Here is a 6,173-nt window from a genome sequence, read left to right as displayed (position 1 = left end):
TTATGGACTCATGGAAAACTTGTTTTCCATGAGCCTAAATGAGTCAGATCCGACCACAGCTTCCATCAGCAGAGACACAGAAGATGAGGAACATCAGCTCCACCTGCAGAACATCGAGTTCTGCTGTTCCCACTCCATCTACTCCACCATGCACTCCCACATCTCACGTTTCAAAGCTTACATAGCTCACCTCTGATCACATGTTGTTCTTTTCAGAATACCGAGAAGTTAATAGAGCGAAGAATCCAGTTTCTCAGGGTTTTTTTCAGTTTTAGTTTGTTTTCAGACTTTGTCCTTCAGCAAGACACTGAACCCTTAACTGCTTCCAGTAGATACAGATGCCTCCACTGGAGGGTGACTGGGTGAATGTGAAGTGCACTCTAGTTCTTTTAACATTCTGGACCACTGATCCTGTTCAGGGCTGCAGAGCACTGGAGTCAGTTCCAGCTGATTTATGGGGAACGGCAGGATTCAACTGGACAGGCTGACAGTCCGTTGCAGGGCAAACACACACAGACACAGACTTACTGATATTCACACTGAGGAGTAGTTCAGGGTCACCAGTTAACGTCACATTCATGTTTTTGGACCGTGGGAGGAAGCTGGAGTACCCAGAGGAGAGCCGTGCTCACATGGGGAGAACATGGCCGGTATTTGAACCCAGTACCTTCTCGCTGTGAGGAGAGAGTGCTAGTCACTGTTCCACCGTACGGCCCTGTATTGTGTCATAAAAACATTCATTCATATAAAAACTCTCTTTTCAATGATCTCACCTCAGAAGAGGTTTGATATGAAGCAGTAAGTGTGAATTAAAGATGCATCCAGACTGAAAAAGGTTTGATTCCTGCTGTCTTTGGAGCTTTTTGAGCCAGTGCTGACATGTGGTGAGGATGCTGAGGTGAAGCTTCATGGTTGAGTCTCTCCTCTCTGAAGGTGTCGGATGTATAAAGTGTGAGGAAACCTGCTGATTTCTCCTGTGGGGACCAGGACCGATCAGCGCTTCATCACAGCAGCTTCCTGTGTCGGTACGGTTTGGTGGTGATATCAGGGAGGAGGAGGAGCTTGTTCTTCAGGAGGTTTGGAGGAGTTTAGATCACAATGAATTTATATCCAGGTGGTTTTATATTAAAAACAGGAAAGAAACACTTATTTTACAGGCTGTGCCACAAACAGCAGGTTTGAACTGTGAGTAGTTTCTTCAGCCTGAGAGTTTTAAGAGTCAAAGTGAGACGCTGCAGACTGCATGAACGCTGCTCTGAAGACACTCCTGATGACTCATTCCTTTCAGCACTGTGGTGAAGTGTGAGGCCAGAGAGCTGCTTCTTTTAAATAGGACAGGAAAAGCTGTTTTCTACCTGACCGTGGTAAAAACCAGGCTGTGGTTTACACATAGGACACTGTGTCTGTCACCAGCAGGAACATCACTGAAGTTTCTTCTGACAGTTTTCAGTGTTTCTCTACAGACACAGCAGCAGCTGACCTGATCTGGACTGAAACACTGTTGGAAGTCAAGATTTCACAGTTTAGTCCTTTTCTGTATGGAGTCCATGACTGAAATATAGCTGCACACTAAAATAATGTATTTTGTTTGTTTGTTTGTTTGTTTGTTTGTTTGTTTGTTAATGAAAGGCTCCTCTTGATAATCTGATTTCTTCCCTTATTTTATTGACTTTGAATACTTGTACATGATATTGCTGGACCTGACAGGGGGACAGGAAGACAGCGAGAGAAGAGAGAGAGGACAAAGATCCAACAACGGCTCCAGATCCCAGCCACCACACCAGAGAGGAAGACCCCAGCCAGACCCCCAGCAGTCAGGAGGACCAGGATCAGCAGCTGAGGACCCTGCTGGGCACAGAGCACAGAGCTCCACTGTGGAACTTTCTGCTCTTTTAATGCCGATGTGGTGCTGATACATCATATTTCCTGGAGAGTACTCTCTCTCTCTCTCTCTCTCTCTCTCTCTCTCTCTCTGTCTCTCTCTCTCTCTCTAGAAGCACTTACTTGTTATGAAATTCAGTCGATGAAATTACGTTCATAGCTTATTTCAGTATTATTTAATAAATGTGTTTTTAAATTGTTGCTAGTTTTATAGCCACTGGCATACCATTGTACCCCCAGGGGTACAATGACCCCATGTGAGAACCACTTTGTGAGATCCAGCATCAATGGGAAGTCATGTCGAAGTAACAAGACATCATGTTGGTCGATGTAACACCCACAAATATCATACAGCACGATGTTGTTCAAAAAAGAAAAAGTTTATTCACACCAAAAAAATGTATTGGCACTGTTATAGACAAAAAACCCAACAGATCCACATGTGCAAACATAGGTGACTCTGGAAAGGAAAAACTCCCTTTTTACAGGAAGAAGCCTTTGCAGAACCAGGCTCAGAGAGGGTGACTTTCTGCCATTCTGGTCTGGGTGAGGGGATAAGGACAGGACTGACAAAATGAAAAAAAAAAAAACATGACATGAAAAACTGAAATATGAAATAACACAGGACAGAAGAAGTCCAGTCCTGTGTGAGGTTCCCCAACAGGGGCAGTGGCACCATTTGCTGCAATTTGAGCATTCAGCCTCAGGAGAGAAATACAGATAGTTGGAGTCATACATTTCAAGAAGTTGTAATCAAATTTACACGCCCAGTCAGCCATAGGACCCCTTAGAATGTCACTCTCCCCCACATTGGTAGCACAAGTTGGACAGTAGGGGGGGATCAAACTACAAAATAAAGACATTGGATGAATTATTTCTGTCATCATTTTACTGGCAAAAGGTTCTTCCTCCTTTGGGCCGTTTCTCTTCAGGTGACAGCTACTAACAGATCACCACACTGACAGTAGTCACAGGTTGATCCAGCTTCAGGGCAGATGTGACTGTCTGCACACTCCATGTCAAGATGTGACCGAAGTGTGGCCCCGCCCCCTCAATGACGTCACGTGATCCCGATGCTAGCTAGCTTTGTCGCTACAAACAATGCTGAATCTGCTCAACAACCAAAGGAATGACAATGGATATGAGTCACAGTGATGTTTATTGAAAGAATCAGTACGTACATGAGTGCTGTTGAAATGCCAGGCCAATAATACCAGCTTATAAAGGCTTGTGACTGTCTGCCTGCACTCCATGTCAAGATGTGACCGAGGTGTGGCCCCGCCCCTTCGGTGACGTCACGGGATCCCGAAGCTAGCTAGCTTCGCAGCTAAAAACAATGCTCACACTGCTCAGTAATCAAGCGACTGCCAAAAGATATGAGTCACAGCGATGTTTATTGAAAGAGGCAGTGTGTACATGAGTGCAGCAGCCATGCCAGGCCAATAATACCAGCTTATAATGGCTTGTGACCGTCTGTCTGCACCCTTCATGTCAAGATGTGACCGAGGTGTGGCCCCGCCCCCTCGGTGACGTGTCAGGACCCCGATGCTCCCGTTTCAATCATGCTAATATGAGCGCACGCAGCAGCAGAAGCAGCTGGGTGACAGTCACGACCTGAAACAAGTTCATCAAACAAGGATAAACAGTCACAAAAGGTAATACGCTTTGGAACTTCATTGTACATTTTGTGGAAAGGCATTCACCAGGACAGCTATAGGCTTCAGTCGGGTCTCTCCGCATCTGCTGTTGCTAGCAGTAACAACGGACGCTAGAGGCGTTCGGTCACCAGTTAAAATGGTCACAGGTTGATATGGAACACCGGGTCGTCCTGTCCAACGTCCCTCCCTTCGTGCCAGATGAGCTTCTGATCCGCGAGCTGTCCAGATTTGGAAAGGTGGTGTCCTCGGTGAAGGACATCCTGTCTGGATGTAAGTCTCAGCTGCTGAAGAACGCCGTGTGCCACAGAAGACACGTATTTATGATACTCAATAACCGGAGCGAGGAGCTGAACCTCCAATTCCGCGTGAGAGTAAATGATTATGATTACGTTGTTTTCGCGAGCTCAGCTGGCATGAAGTGCTTCGGCTGTGGACAGGAGGGACACACCATCAGGGCCTGCCCGGCCACGTCTGCTCCATCTGGTTCAGCAGGATCTGGCTCTGCTGAGTCTGGCTCGGCGGAGGCGGACCTGGCGGGACCGGGTTCCGGGGGACCCGGCGCTGCCGCCGCGGCCGCGGCCGCCCCGGCGCCACGGGCCAACGCCTGGGGGCTCCCCCCACCGGCGGCGGCTCCGCGCTCCGGGCTCCCGGGGGACGCGGTGGCCCCGGCTCAGTCCGAGCGGCCGACTGCGGCTCCTCGGACCTTCCCGAGGAGGCGATCTGTCGTGGCCCCACAGGAGAGCACCGAGCACGGGGTGAGTAGTGTAAATGCACTGGGTGAAGCTGCGGGTGGCGGCAGGGGAGAGGAGAGCGAGTCTGCCGGGTGGAGGGACACTGACACTACTGTAAATAACACTGCGGAGGTGGAGGGGAAAAAAGATCAAAAACATGAAAAAAAAGTGGGTGAGGGAGGGGAGGAGAAGCAAGGTGAGGTGGAGGGACAGGTGGAGCGGGATCAGGGGGAGACAGTGGTGGAGGAGCGGGTGGAGGAGGGACAGGGGGAGAAAGTAGTGGAGGAGGAGCAGGTGGAAAGGGAGAAGGGAGGAAAAGCGATGGAGGAGGGCGGAGGGGAAGCAGGCAGGAGCGCCTCCTGGGCTGAACAGGTGGAGGAGGAGGAGATGGAAGAGGACAGAGTGGACAGGGTAAAACCAGGGAAAAGAAAGAAAAAAGGCAACAATGCAGACGCAAAGAAAAGTTGTGTGGAGGGGCGGCTGTCAGACAGTGACAGTGAGTGTGTGTCAGACGGCAGTGACGTTTCTTTTAGCAGCTCACAGAAAAACAGGTCTTCATACAGTGCAGACAAACTTAAAATGTTTTTACACCAGACCAAAAACCAGCACAGGGTGAAGGTGGGGGATCATTTCCCTGACCTGAATGGTTTTATTCTATCGGCCAGGCTCCATATGAGCAACAGACAGGAGTCTGGCCTCACTGAGCAGGAATGCTATCGTTTAAAAAAACTGGTGCCAAAAGCCAAAAAACAATTAAATGATGGAGGTGGCAGCCAAGTGTTTTTTAATTAATTTATTTGTTCTTATCCTGGTTTTAGACATCTCATTTACCATGGATGTTTTTAAGCTGGGTGTTTTAAACATAAAGGGAGCCAGAGATCTGAGAAAGAGACAGTCAGTTTATGAGACAGCCACACTTAAGAAGATCGACATCCTGTTCCTTCAAGAAACTCACAGTGATTTTAACATTGAAGCTGAATGGAGGAGGGAATGGAGGGGGGAGGCCATCTTCAGCCACCTCACTCCTCTCAGTGGAGGAGTGGACCTCCTCTTCTCCAGGGCTTTTAACCCCGACTCCCTGGAGGTCCAGCATTGTGTACAGGGGAGGCTGCTTTTAGTCAAAGCTCAGTTCCACCATTTTAAACTTGTATTTATTAACATTTATGCTCCAACAGCCGGTGCAGAGAGGAAGCAGTTTTTCCTCAAACTGTCTGAGGTGGTCAGTGGGTGTGGGTCGGAGGACTATTTGTTTGTGGGGGGGGGATTTTAACTGCACGGAAGACGCGACTTTAGATCGCAACCATGCAGAGCCTCATCCAGCCTCTCAGCACGTCTTGAAGCAGCTGGTCCACTCTCAGGGCGTTGTGGACGTCTGGAGAAGGATGCATCCTGACTGTCAACAGTACACCTGGTCCCACTGTAGAGAGAGCAGGGTCTCCTCAGCCATGCTGGATCATATTTATTGTTTTAAGCATCATTTTAATGTTTTTAGGAGGTGTGATATTTTACTGGTTGGTTTTACTGATCATTGTCTACTTTTAAGCAGTATTTTTATCAGGGATGTGAGGCCAGGGAGCGCTTACTGGCATTTTAACTCTGTTTTAACCTTTGATAGAAGTTTTAGGGAGGCTTTAGTGTTTTTTTGGCAGGGTTTTAGACAGAGGAAGGGAGATTTTAGCAGTCTTAGGCAGTGGTGGGACCACGGTAAGACGCAGATCAAACTCCTGTGTCAGCAGCACATCCTCAATGTCACAAGTGATATCACCAGATCTATGAAGGATCTAGAGACCGAGATAGTGGAGCTGGAGCATTTAAGTGAGTCCACAGGAAATCGAGGTGACTTTGAAAACCTCAAAAGGAAAAAAATGGCTTTAGCCGACCTGCTGAACGTTAAAGTGCAGGG

This window comes from Salarias fasciatus, chromosome 6 (assembly GCF_902148845.1).
Source record: "Salarias fasciatus chromosome 6, fSalaFa1.1, whole genome shotgun sequence".
Taxonomy (NCBI): Eukaryota; Metazoa; Chordata; class Actinopteri; order Blenniiformes; family Blenniidae; genus Salarias; species Salarias fasciatus.
This window is presented reverse-complemented; position numbering follows the sequence as displayed.